This window comes from Pristiophorus japonicus, chromosome 1, assembly GCF_044704955.1.
Source record: "Pristiophorus japonicus isolate sPriJap1 chromosome 1, sPriJap1.hap1, whole genome shotgun sequence".
Lineage (NCBI taxonomy): Eukaryota > Metazoa > Chordata > Chondrichthyes > Pristiophoridae > Pristiophorus > Pristiophorus japonicus.
This window is the reverse complement of record NC_091977.1, coordinates 426743646-426758849: the sequence shown is the minus strand read 5'-3', so window position 1 is coordinate 426758849 and position 15204 is coordinate 426743646.

Here is a 15204-nt window from a genome sequence, read left to right as displayed (position 1 = left end):
AAATCCATATACATTACAACATATGCTTTGCTCTCATCGACCCTCCTGGTTACCTCCTCGAAAAATTCAATCAAGTTAGTCAGACACGTCCTTCCCTTAACAAATCCGTGCTGACTGTCCTTGACTAACCCGTGTCTTTCTAAATGCAGATTTATCCAGTGCTTTAAGATTTTTTCCAAAATTTTTCCCACCACTGAGGTTAGGCTGACTGGCCTGTAATTACTCGGTCTATCCCTTTCTCCTTTCTTAAACAAAGGTACCACATTAGCAGTCCTCCAGTCCTCTGGCACCACACCTGAAGTCAGAGGGGATTGGAAAATGATGGTCTAAGACTCTGCTAGTTCCTCTTTTGCTTCTCTTGACAGCCTGGGATATATTTCATCCGCTCCTGGGGACTTATCCACTTTCAAAGCTGCTAAACCCCTCAATGCCTCCTCTCTCGTTGTGTTTATTTTATCAAATATTTCACATTCCTCCTCCTCGATAGCAGTGTTTGCATCGCCCCTCTCTGATGTGAAAACAGACGCAAAGTATTCATTAATACCCATACCCACATAAGAACATAAGAACATAAGAAATAGGAGCACGAGTAGGCCATTTGGCCCCTTCTGCCTCCACACACAGATTACCCTCATGGGGCTAGATTTTACATTTGTGCAGATCGCTCAAAAATGGGCGTTATTTCCAGCATGGGCGATAAAAATGGATTTTCAGATGGCCGGCTTCTCGTCCATTCTCAAAGCACCTAGTCTCCATTTTTTAAATTGGGGGTTACCGTGAGCGATATGAAATGAGCGTTAGCGTTAAATCTCTCTGACCTTCTGACATAAAGTATCACGATCCTTAGCAATGGCATGGCGACGCTCGATTTCCGCGATTCAGGAGGTCAAGGGTCATCATGACAACGCAGAAGAGGAGACAGAGCGAGAGGGCACTGAGAGGGACTGAAGGCGTGTATGAGTGCGGTATGGCTGCTTTGGGAGGAAGGAGGGAGAAGTTAGAGCTTTAGAGCAAATAGGGAAATAAAAATTAGTTGTTACCTGCCACATATTTGCCCAAATTTGGCCTATAATGGAGGGAGAGGAGGAAGCATCACAGCATACTGTGGAGACTGACACTGGCGAGAGCAGTGAGCTGGGAGAGGAGCACATTGGAGGGCGCAAAAGAGCGAGGAGGTTCTCGGACAAGGCAACCTCCCTCTTGCAGGAGGTCAAATTACGCTGGGGTGATTTGACACAGGGAGGGCGTGGGAAGCCCATCCCAAAGGCCTACCAGAAGATATGGGCCGAGATAGCAGAGGTGGTCTCGTTGGCGAGCAACGAGGTGTGTGAGGGCAACCAATGCCGCAAACGATGGAACAACCTTGTGGGATCCGCAAGAGTAAGTATTACATTGATTTATATGTACTTATGCATTTATATAATTTGATTTGTATCAGCAGGTGTGAGGTCTTTCACTTTTACCGGTAATGCTGTACATAAAGCCTGCGGTGATGGTGTACGTCTTTAGGTAATGAATGATAATTATCATAATAATCATGATTACTTCTGTCGGTTATGTGCTGTATCAGTGTCTGTGACAGTACCTAGCAATGATATCACGCAATGATCTCATGCCATGTCATCCTGTCACCTTTTACAGAAGAAGCTATCGACGATGAGATCCGTGCAGAGGCGAACGGGTGGGGGGCCACCAGTCCCCAGCGACATCACTAAGATGGGGGAACGGATGCTCTCATTCGTGGGGAAGCACCCCCGAACAGCCATTCAAGCATCTGCAGGCCCTGAAGTGAAGCGACGTGAGTAAAGTTGACATCATTGCGTGTTGTAAAGTCAATAGCTGCCACAACCACTCATATCCGAACAATCATATATGATAGCTGATTTCTAAACGGTCCTAGAAATAATGCTGACCTAATGAAAATCATTGCAATGCTAATGTGTTGATGGTCGTGAAATGTGATGTCTGTGATGATTTTGATAGCGGTGGTGCTTTTGTCGTGCATATGCTGTGTGTAGCGCTGGACTCATCTTGTGACCCTAGCACCCCCTTCTCCTCTAATAACCTAATTTGTGTTTTGCAGCTCAGCCAGCAGCACAGCCCCAGGCAAGACCACAGAGGCCAGAAGGTGGGGTGTGGGGCCCGACTCTCCGGACGATCCTACATCTGGTGCTGAGGAGCTCCGATTCTCACCCGTCAATCCACTGGGTCTGTTCTCGTCGGATGAGAGCACGGACTTCGAGGAACCTGCAACGCCACATTCGAGAAGCCATTCCACCCAAGGCCATCTCGTGCTCCTCCGGTCATTCCCGCCTCCACTCTGGGCCCAAGCACCTCACCACAGGGCACCCCATTTGTCCCCAGGACAGCGCCGACCCCGCGGAAGATTCATGGACACGGCAGGTCTGGTCCACGAGCGTCACGAGCACCACATGAGAGCGGAGAGATGGTACAGTTGTCCAGGAGGACTGTTGACATTGGTGACCAGCTCATCGAAGCATTGTGGGGCATATCCCGACAGCTGGCCACCATGACTGATTATGTTCCGCGGATGGCGGAGGCCCTGGATGCGATAGCCAGGAACACTGCTGGCACAGGCCTTCCAGTGGTCCCAGAGCACGGCACTCCATCCCTAGGTTCTACACCACCACTTCGAATGACAGATGAGAAGCAGGACCAATATCCTGCTTCTGCATCAGAGAATATTCCCCGCTCGGCACCCATTGCTCCCGTACCCGTGCAACCACCGCCTCTGCCTTCATCGTCCCCCAATGAGGCACTGCCTAATGAGCGCCTCGGCCAGGTGCTGTGGAGTGAGGAGGGGAAGGGGTAGAGGTGGGGAGAAGAAGGGAAGGGGGGAAGGAAAGTGAGGTGCATGTGCGAAGGTAATGACTGTGTTATATCTCCATCTGGGTGCATGCAATTTGTTGCAATGTATGAGGGTGGGGGGGAACCACCCTCCTGCTTTGCCTTTGTATTCTGTGTAGCTGGACATGTTGAACATTTGATTGATGTCAATGGTGGAAAAAGTGGGGTGGGGGTTGAGTGTTATTGCCTGTGATACTTATGATTTCAGACCAATGTTGGTATAAACATTTTTTTATTGAACATAACCTTATTGAGCATTGTCTCAGATAGCTAGAACGTTACACACTGGTGATTCCTTAACATGAAAGGGTTAAATAAAACTTAACTTCAATCAACTTAAACTTTAACTGGCACCAATGCAGTGTGTCAGCATTGTAATTCACAACAACGTTCTTTCAGGCAAAATGTTCAGATATCAGCTCCTCACGTAAGTGTCTTACATAAGAACATAAGAAATAGGAGAAAGAGAAGGCCATATAGCCCCTCGAGCCTGCTCTGCCATTGAATACGATCATGGCTGATCCGATCATGGACTCAGGTCCACTTCCCTGCCTGCTCTCCATAACCCCTTATTCCCTTATCGTTTAAGAAACTGTTTATTTCTGTCTTAAATTTATTCTATGTCCCAGCTTCCACAGCTCTCTGAGGCAGCGAATTCCACAGATCCACAATTATCTCAGAGAAGAAATTTCTCCTCATCTCAATTTTAAATGGACGGCCCCTTATTCTAAGATTATGCCCTCTAGTTCTAGTCTCCCCTATCAGCGGAAACATCCTCTCTGCATCCACCTTGTCAAGCCCCCTCATAATCTTATACATTTGATAAGATCACCTCTCATTCTTCTGAAATCCAATGAGTAGAGGCCCAACCTACTCAACCTTTCCTCATAAGTCAACCCCCTCAACTCGGGTATCAACCTTGTGAACCTTCTCTGTACTGCCTCAAAAGCAAGTATATCCTTTCGTAAATATGGAAACCAAAACTGCATGCAGTATTCCAGGTGTGGCCTCACCAATACCCTGTACAACTGTAGCAAGACTTCCCTGTTTTTATACTCCATCCCCTTTGCAATAAAGGCGAAGAGTTCATTGGCCTTCCTGATCACATGCTGTACCTGCATACGAACCTTTTGTGTTTCATGCACAAGTACCCCCAGATCCCGCTGTACTGCAGCACTTTGCAATCTTTCTCCATTTAAATAATAACTTGCTCTTTGATTTTTTTTCTGCCAAAGTGCATAACCTCACACTTTCCAACATTTTACTCCATCTGCCAAATTTTTGCCCATTCACTTAGCCCATCAATATCCTTTTGCAGATTTTGTGTGTCCTCCTCGTATATTGCTTTTCCTCCCATCTTTGTATCATCGACAAATTTGGCTATGTTACACTCAGTCCCTTCCTCCAAGTCGTTAATATAGATTGCAAATAGTTGGGATCCCAGCACTGATCCCTGCGGCAGCCCATTGGTTTCTGATTGCCAACCCGAGAATGAACCATTTATCCCGACTCTCTGTTTGCTGTTCGTTAGCCAATCCTCTATTCATGTTAATATATTACCCCCAACCCTGTGATCTTTTATCTTGTGCAGTAACCTTTTATGTGGCACCTTGTCAAATGCTTTCTGGAAGTCCAAATACACTACATCCACTGGATCCCTTTTATCCACGCTGTTGCTTGCATTCTCAAAGAATTCCAGCAAATTTGTCAAATATGACTTCCCCTTCATAAATCCATGCTGACTCTGCCTGACCAAATTTTGCTTTTCCAAATGTCTTGCTACTTCTTCTTTAATAATGGACTCCAACATCTTTCCAACCACAGATGTTCGACTAACTGGTCTATAGTTTCCTGCTTTGTGTCTGCCTCATTTTTTAAATACAGGCATTACATTTGCAGTTTTCCAATCTGCTAGGACCTCCACAGACTCCAGGGGATTTTGGTAAATTACAACCAATGCATCCACTATCCCAGCCCTCAAAAGTCCTCCTCATGAACATTTAAGGATTTGTGCCAAAATTTGCGAGAGCTGTCCCACAGACTTGTCAAGCAAGAGCCTGACATAGTCATACTCAGAGAAACATACCTTTCAGCCAATATCCCAGACTCCCCCATCACCATTCCTGGGTATGTCCTGTCCCACAGGCAAGAAAGATCCACCAAAGATGATGGTATGTTTCTATGAGATCCCCTCTCATTCTTCTAAACTCCAGTGAATACAGGCCCAGACGATCCAATCTCTCCTCATATGTCAGTCTTGCCATCCCGGGAATCAGTCTGGTGAACCTTCGCTGCACTCTCTCAATAGCAAGAACGTCCTGCCTCAGATTAGGAGACCAAAACTGAACACAATATTCCAGGTGAGGCCTCATCAAGGCCCTGTACAACTGCAGTAAGACCTCCCTGCCCCTAAACTCAAATCCCCTCGCTATGAAGGCCAACATGCCATTTTCCTTCTTCACCACCTGCTGTACCTGCATGCCAACTTTCAATGACTGATGAACCATGACACCCAGGTCTCGTTGCATCTCCCCTTTTCCTAATCTGCCGCCATTCAGATAATATTCTGCCTTCGTGTTTTTGCCACCAAATTGGATAACCTCACATTTATCCACATTATACTGCATCTGCCATGCATTTGCCCACTCACCTAACCTGTCCAAGTCACCCTGCAGCCTCTTTGCATCCTCCTCACAGCTCACACCACCACCCAGCTTAGTGTCATCTGCAAACTTGGAGATATTACACTCAATTCCTTCATCTAAACTATTGATGTATATTGTAAATAGCTGGGGTCCCAGCACTGTGCCCTGCGGCACCACACTAGTCACTGCCTGCCATTCTGAAAAGGACCCGTTTATCCTGATTCTCTGTTTCCTGTCAGCCAACCAGTTCTCTATCCACGTCAATACATTACCCCCAATACCATGTGCTTTAATTTTGCACACCAATCTCTTGTGTGGGACCTTGTCAAAAGCTTTTTGAAAGTTCAAATACATCACATCCACTGGTTCTTCCTTGTCCACTCTGCTAGTTACATTCTCAAAAAATTCTTGAAGATTTGTCAAGCATGATTTCCCTTTCATAAATCCATACTGACTTGGACCGATCCTGTCACTGCTTTCCAAATGTGCTGCTATTTCATCTTTAATAATTGGTTCCAACATTTTCCCCACTACTGATGTCAGGCTAACGGTTTATAATTCCTCGTTTTCTCTCTCCCTCCCTTTTTAAAAAGTGGTGTTACATTAGCTACCCTCCAGTCCATAGGAACTGATCTAGAGTCGATAGACTTTTGGAAAATGATCACTAATACATCCACTATTTCTAGGGCAACTTCCTTACATACTCTGGGATGCAGACTATCAAGCCCTGGGGATTTATCGGCCTTCAATCCATCTTCATAATCTTGAAGATTTTTATTGGTCACTCTTTAACATTCTTAACTCGAGTGAAAAAGCATGAACTTCTTATTTCTTTCTTTGTAATTGTAACCCCCAAATTTGTGGCAATGCCTCAGTGAATATATATCCTACCTTTCAGTAGTGGTGTCCCAAAACTGCCCACAATACTCCAACTGTGGCTTGTTTTAGGTCTTGTACAACTTTAAAATGATCTCCTTATTTTAATCCACTAGATTGAAAAATCAAGTATTCTGTTTGTTGTATTATGGCCTTATCTACTTGTATTGCCATCTTTACACACCATGCCCATAATTTGCGGTTAGCAAGGATGCAAGGGCGCTTGCCGCTGGCCCCAAAGAAAGTGGCCCACAGATATCTTGCGATTTCTCTGGTGAGATGTTTGCCTTTTTCGATGTGTAAATGATTACATTGCTGTGAATAGGGGATTCCCCGTGAAGAGTTGCAATGGCTGTCTAAGCAGCCAATCACGATGAAGAATTCTCACAGACAGCAAACTAGGAAATGAGAAGCTGCTTTTATTAGGACTTTGATAGAGAATTCAAACAGGCTGCATTTAGACGGACTGTGAAAATTCACAGATCCCCAAGTCAAAGCTGCTACATGCAGTTCAGCATGTTGCATTAAGTCATCAATCAACTTGACATTTTAGGACCCTTGGGTAGCGAGCCAATTAAAAGGTTAAAAGTATTAATTGAGCCAATAAGGTCAAAGAAGGCGAGTTCTTTTCTGTAAATTGATCCAGGTATAAGTACAGCCATTTTGACCATGTGGTCTCAGAAGGACAAAGACCTGGCTTAAAGCCAAGAAGCTTGTTGTTGCTCTCTGCCAGAAATAAAGAAATTAAAACTACAATCGGAGTTCATATTTCATTGGAAATTAAGAGCTCTAACAATTTTGGTGTCACGAACAGGATCGCTGAGGAAAGAAACTGAATTTTGGACATCGGACCTATATACTGAGGTAAGGACACCTCTTTTCAAAGTCCTCAGTCAAAAGTCTAAATTCGCCTCTCCTTCTACGCGATTCCGAAAGCCTCCGGTTTGCGAACCGTCTGGTTGGTAGTCGGCTCGAGGTCCCATAGATGTCTAAACTTCGGCGGTGTGTTAGTTAATTAATAACCACCTATTGATCGCCAGAAAGCCAACGACTCGAGACCCCAGTAAAGAAATCAGTATTATAGCAGCAGGAGATAAGAGCAAAGAATTGCCTACAACTGTTAAAGGTGGGCAGGCACCACCTGAAGTTTCGCCAGATTTAATTCTCGAACAGTTGAAAGAATACATAGAGCAACAATTCAACTTATCTCAAACCAGTATTAAGATCGAACAAAAGTACGGAATCTCCAAAGGACAATGGTCCTTGGACGAGATTAAAAGGGTCTGGGGAAAAATGACCCGTATGAAAAATAAAGAGCGAACTAGATGGTCCCTAGCGGTTATGGGCCAGATTCGAAAGCGGAATGAAATTATAATGCGTTCCCAATATGATCGAGAACTGACCAGTACAAAGGATCAATTGCAAGCAGTTTGTGCACAGCTGTGACAGAAAAAGCTTGAACTTGAAAAGCTGGAAGCGGAAGTTAAAGATCTTAAAGGTGAAATTAAAGAATGGAAAAAATCATTAGGTCAAGATACAGCAATAGGAAAAGGAAAATGTATTGGTCAATTCCCAGGCTACCCATGTTTGGATACATAAAAAGCGCAAACCCGAAGACACGACCGAGGAATAGATACGGATTCTGAATCCTTCGACAATACAGTGTCGGAGGATGAAGAATTAGGGGTGCACTTTGCCCCGTTTAAAAAAAGATGAGTTGTAGTCAAATCAGAAGAGACTGCGGATGAGGGTGGAACCAAAAAAACGAGGAAAAGGGTGTATGCAGAATACTTATTTCATGATCCGGCAGACCCAGAGAAAATTGATAAATGGTCCAAGGAATTGCCCAATCCAAAGAAAGGGGGAGTAAAAACGTGGGACCAATTGGACTGCTTCAGAAATATATATCAACTTCATCCCTGGGACGGAGTGTAAATTTTGACCATAATGGTGCCAAAAACACAGGGAAGAAAATTGCACGACAAGGTAGAAGAAGCTTTGGGGCAGGATGAGCAAGAATTAGACGCAGGATGGGAGGCGATTAAACACTGGCTGCAAGCCTTCAGTCCAGCTAAGACAGACTGGGGAAAAATTGCAGCCTGCCAACAGAAAGGAACAGAGGAGGTCCTGGAGTATGACGAGCGGTTTAGATGCGGGTGGCGAGAACATTCGGGTATGAATAATACGGATGAGGAAATGGATGAACAAGTGTTTGGACCCCTGAAAACAGCTTTCGTGGCAGGTCTAAAGCCAGAACTGTCCAAAATGCTTAAGGTCGTGTTACCGGACTGGGAAGGTAGAGGAACTACCTTTGCAGCATTGGTGGATCGAAGTAACCAATTAGATCGGGATATGGGAGCTAAAGTCCGAGTTGTACAGGCTATGGGATGGAAATCCCAGGATTCCGCTAAACAGTTATGAGGAAAATTACCCGGAAAATGTCATTATTGTGGGAAAGAAGGTCACTGGGCCAAGACGTGCAGGGCAAAAGAGAAAGGTCGTGGCTGGGGAAGAGGACGCAGCCAGGGATACAATTCAGCCAACAAACCAGGCTTGTCACAAGATAACGACCTCATAGAAGCATTTAAGCGACTGACAATACAACAACAGAAGGAGTTACTTGGGATAGCAAAAAACGGTTAGAGCCCAACCTGGCCCCGCTCCTCGCACTAATACAACAAAGGGGAGATGGGCTATATATAACTGTGAGGGTGGGCGATAAGGATCTGGACTGTCTTTTAGACACAGGGGCGGAATTAACATGCTTACCCTTACAATATGGAGACTTTTTGCTATTGGATGGTAGGGCACGTACAGTCTATGGAGTTGGGGGCCATAAAATGGAAATTAAAAGGACAACACCGGTACTTATAGGGCTGGGTCCACATGAACTAACCACGCCGGTCTGGACAGGCCCAGTAAATCAACCCCTTTTGGGAATGGATGTTCTAATCCAAATAGATTCATCGTTGCATTTCGAGGATGGTCGGGTGACATGGTCAATTAGAACTTTGAAGAAAGAAGAATTGAAGGAACACCCGATATGGGCTAAAGATAAGAACGATTGTGGCCTACTCCAGATGGAGCCTGCATCATTTACCGGGACCAAGCCTCCATGCACTAAACTGTATCCCATCAGTCCAACTGCCATCGCGGGAATCTTACCGGTTATTCAGCAATTGGAGAAACAAGGGGTGCTTATTAAAACGCATAGCTCCTCCAATTGCCCCGTGTGGCCGGTACAGAAATCTAATGAGACTTGGCGTTTGACTGTCGATTATAGGAAAGCTAACCAGTGTATTGATCAAAAAGCTCCTTTGGTCGCAGATCCCTCCACCATTTTTAATGCCCTCAAACCGGAATATAAATATTTCTCGGTTATAGATATGGCCAACGGATTTTGGTCGGTGCCTCTGGCACCGGAGGTTCAACAGTGGTTTGCTTTCACGGTCCAAGGACAACAGTATACTTGGACCCGGTTACCACAGGGTTTCCACAACAGCCCTACAGTATTCCACATGGCTTCACAAAGCCATTTGTGAGAATTACCTCCCCTGTCATCCACAGTCATCCAATATGTAGACGATATCCTGCGAGCTTCAAACACGGAGGAACAGCATGAACAAGATTTACAAGCTTTGCTGGACCACCTTCGGCTGAAAGGACATAAAGCCAGCATTGACAAAGCACAAATATCCCAAGAAGAGGTTGTATACCTGAGGCAAAAGATTTCACAAGGAAAGAGAGAACTTACCCAGGATAGAACTGCAGCCATTCGGGCTGCTAAAATACCCACCACTATTCAGGAACTAAGGTCTTTTTTGGGATTGTGTAACTTTAACAGAAATTGGATTGACTCCTTCACACAGCTTGCTCAGCCATTGAATGATATTTTAAAGGGGAAACGTACCTCTAAAGAAGCCATCACCCTCACTAAAGAACAGCAAGAGGCCTTCCTGAGTTTGAAAAAGGCTTTGTGTCCGGCACCGGCTCTGGGAATCCCCGTCAGTGGTAAGCCATTTACCCTGTTTGTCCATGAGAAAGAAGGATATATGACAGCTATACTGACACAAGAACATGGGGATCGGCAAAGACCTATTGGCTATTATTCGGCAAAACTGGATGCGGTAGCGTTCGGATGGGGAAGTTGCCTAACGGCCATGGAAGCTACATGTCGAGCGGTAATGATCACTGCTAGTCTCGTCCTCGACCAAAAGCTGATTGTCAAGTGTCCCCACACCGTACACGCTTTGCTGTCTATGAATAGAATGTCTCAGGTGACGGCAGCAAGATGGACCCGCTGGACAGCAGTTTTGGAAGCTCATAATCTCCATATCGTCCGGGCCAGCCCGGTTAATCCCGCAACTATGCTCCCGATGTCAGAATCGAGGGAGCAAGAGAGGGGAGAATGTGAAGAGCATGACTGCGTGGAGATTTTAAAAGAAACAGAAGAAGCAGCCTTAGCAGCAGAGGAGCCTCTGCACAACCCAGACCTCATCCTGTTTACAGATGGTTCCTCCTTTGTTGACAATGGTACCAGAAAAGCAGGATGGGCAGTTACAACCTTATATGAGGTCGTGGCAAAAGGATGTTTACCCTCAGGAACGTCAGCACAACAGGTCGAGTTACGGGCCGTGTCAGAAGCATGTCGAATAGCAGAAGGACAGACAGCTAATGTCGACACAGATTTGCGTTATGCTTTTGGAGTCGCTCACGACTTTGGTATGTTATGGCGGAAAAGAGGATTCCTCACTGCTGCTGGTACACCTATCCGAAATGGAAAAGAAGTCTGAGACTTACTGGAGGCCATACAATTACCTCAGGAAGTGTCCATCTTGAAGTGTAAGGCCCATACCAAGGAAAATACCACAGAAGCACAGGGAAATGCCCTAGCCGACCAGGCAGCTAAAGATGCCGCCTCACAGGGCGTTCCTCCAGAAGAACCAACACAGATGTGCAGATTGAAAGCACTCAGGACTTTGACACGAGACCTTCAAACAATGCAAGGCGAGTGCTCCCGAGAAGAAAAATGGACATGGATTGAGGCAGGAATTAAGCTATGTGAAGATGGTGTCTGGAGACAAAGAGTTACCGACAAGCCAGTCGCGCCACAAGCGCTTATGCCTTTTTTAGCCCAACAGATCCACTCGTGGGGACACTTGGCCTCACAACAGATAACGGCATGGTTCCAGAAAAGCTGGTGGGGACGGAGATTTAAAAAACATGCCCAGCTGGTAAAATAATTCTGGACCCATCACGGTAATCCCCAACTGAAGCCCCCTGCCCCGGTCGGACCATTCCAGCATCTGCAGGTTGATTATATATCTCTTCCTTCATGCCAAGGATACACTAACATTCTTGTCATGGTCGACAGATTCTCTAGATGGGTAGAAGCTGTACCAACTAAAAGAGCCACAGCCAATCACACTGAAAAGGCCTTGTGTAAGGATTACATTCCCCGATGGGGAATCCCGAGTAGCATTGACTCAGATCAGGGAACACACTTCACAGGTGCTGTCTGCCAAGAAGTCTGTAGGTTACTGAACATTACGTGGGATTTACACTGTCCTTATCACCCACAATCATCAGGACAAGTAGAACGAATGAATCGAACTCTGAAACAACGGCTTGCCAAATATCACCAAGAAAGGAATACCATGGCCCCAGGCACTACTAATCGTGCTATGTAGCATTAGGGCAACCCCGAACAGAACTACAGGTCTAAGCCCATTTGAAATTATAACAGGAAGACCCATGTCGCTGTCAGGAACTATTGATTTACGGAAAGCTGATGTTCACTTAATGAGTAACACTTTGTTATCATACTGTCAGAACGTAACCAATGCTATTAGTTCTGTTTCCCAACAGGTATCGGCAGCTTCATCCCGGGAGTCTGAGTGTATGTGAAGAAGTTGCATAAAGAACCTTTGGGTGCCAAGTGGGAGGGACCTTATCAAGTGTTATTGACCACCCAGGCAGCTGTTAAAGTCCAAGGAAAGAAAGCCTGGATCCACGCTTCACACGTTAAACGAGCACCCGTAACTGAAGCTGAAATCTAATAAGGACAATTACTTTTTGCGAAAATGTATAAATTTACTGTATTATTGATTGTAGGTATTCTAGGCATAGGCCTTCTTCTTCTTAGCCGACCCTCTGCACTAAAGGGAAATAGTAGAATACCAAGGAAATTACATGTAAATACCTTTTTATATATGTCATACATTTATGTCAAACAAGGTAACATTTCTAGTTGTTGGGTGTGTGCGCATATTCCTATTCACTCAAAGGGAGGGATTCCCTTGAGGCCAGTTCCCATGAATATCTCGGAAATGGCTGAGTGGATAATTGATCAAAACAAAACAGGCAAGGCGTTTCAGGATACGGAAAACTGGGCACGTAAATGGAAGTCAGCAGGTTACAATCTGACTACCTTTGAAGGGGGATACCAACCGTGCTACAATAATTCCAAACGGCCCCCATTTTTTGTTATCACTAATACAACGGGAATAGGAAGACCGGGGGAATCGGTCTGTCTGATTAGAAACATCAAAGGAGGCCAAAATATGAGGTATAGTAACTGCTCCCAGAATTATAATATAATCAAGCCACGGAACCGTCCAAACTGGGCCGATGTGGGAATTTTTAACGTAACAGGGATGCTGAATAAAACAGATGGAAAAGCCTGAACAGGCCCCGGAGTGTTGCTGACAAAGAAACAGCTAACATTCATTGCCTATAATGGCACCTATTGGGTGTGTGGCCACAAGGCCTACCCTTGGCTGCCCCAGAATTGGATGGGATCCTGCTATTTAGCCTACATTGTGCCTTATATGTATCATATAAAGTCACTGTCGGAACATTTACACCGTCCTAAGAGAGCTATCACAGAAACAGAGAGGTTCTTTGCCATTCTGATCCCCAGGTATGGGACCGCCAGACTGGCAAGGGAATCCATTTACATGGCATCCGTTGTGGAACGGGTAGCCAGTGATACCTCAGAAGCCCTAGTTAAGATCAATGCAGAAATGGTAGCAATCCGCACAGTAGCCCTACAGAATAGACTGGCCCTTGATTACAAAGGGAGGTACTTGCACCCTACTCAGAACTGAGTGTTGCACATATATCCCAGATAGCTCCGAAGTAATTACCAACTTAGCGGAGCATATCCAAAAGGAGGTAGAAAAACTTAAGCAACCCCCATCATTCATTTTGTGGAGTGGAGTCACTGAATGGCTAGGTTCAATAGGAACTTCATTGGTGGAAGGTTTAATTTTATTTGTTATAATTGTTTTACTTTTATATTGTTTGTTTATGTTGATTAAATGTTGTTGCGACCAGGTGGCTGTAGCTGCTGTCCCGCATGTGAGACACCTTGCAGGTCCCAGCATACCATCTGTACGTGGCACAGGGGTATGTTATGCTTAAGGGAAGGTTGTTTACTGGTTGAATTAAGATATTGATTTGGATTAAATTGGAATAAGGTTAATTAACCTACTAAAACCAGACTTCCATTGTGGACACGATGGAACTCGGGTTGGTGTAAATTTGTGTGGAAGCAACTAGTCCGGACATGTGGCAAAACACATCAACAAATTTTAGAAGGAAACTATATTAACATGTATGAAATTATTTTGTAGAATGTTTAACCAGTGATACCTGATGTTTTATGACTCAGTTTGTGAAAGAATCAAAGGGGGGATTGATAGAGAATTCAAACAGGCTGCATTTAGACAGACTGTGAAAATTCACAGACCCCCAAGTCAAGGCTGCTACATGCAGTTCAGCATGTTGCATTAAGTCATCAATCAACTTGACATTTTAGGACCCTTGGGTAGCGAGCCAATTAAAAGGTTAAAAGACTATTCATTGAGCCAATAAGGTCAAAGAAGGCAAGTTCTTTTCTGTAAATTGATCCAGGTATAAGTACAGCCATTTTGACCATGTGGTCTCAGAAGGACAAAGACCTGGCTTAAAGCCAAGAAGCGTGTTGTTGTTCTCTGCCAGAAATAAAGAAATTAAAACTACAATTGGAGTTCGTATTTCATTGGAAATTAAGAGATCTAACAGACTTTTAAAAAATGTTACAGAGAATGAAATAAAGATTGGGACTTTCACTTGGGGATAAGGTAAAAGCTGAAATATCATGCACAAACTTTAAAACAATGCAAAGCATTTTTTCAAAATTGTAATTTTTATCATAATGCAGAAATTTAGCACTCCACAAATATAAACATTTATTTTTCAGAGCAAGAACATTTGTTTCGCAGTTAGTACAGTGTTAAAATCCCAGTTAGTTTCTAACAAAGCTTAACATTTAATGGGATATTAAACAGTGATAATAGCGTAGAAAGCCCAACTTTTCATCAGTTCCACTGATTTCGCTGATTGGGGTCAGCTATTGGGGTCGGGGTGGTGGGGGGGGGGGGGTCGGTCCACAGAGCAGCTGATGTCAGAGCTGTGAATGACTAACTGCACATTCAGGATTTCTGTGTTTTGTTGCGCATGCGCTAAATCCTGAAGTTACGGTCAGTTTCAGAGGGGTAATGGCGGCAAACGTTGACAATTCTCCTTCATTACCTAACGCACATTCCAGGCCAATGTTCCTTCTGCTGCTCTATTCCATTTAAAAATCTTATCAGTTAAGGTGACTTTCCTATATCTTTGTGAGAAGGCTGAGTATTAAGTTGGTACTGGTTCCCTGATCCATTAGTTGAATAGATTCAAACTAGCAGGCTACAACTCTCACCATGCACCTGTTCTGACAAAATGTCATCAACCTGAAACATTAATTCTGTTTCTTTCTCCGCAGATGCTG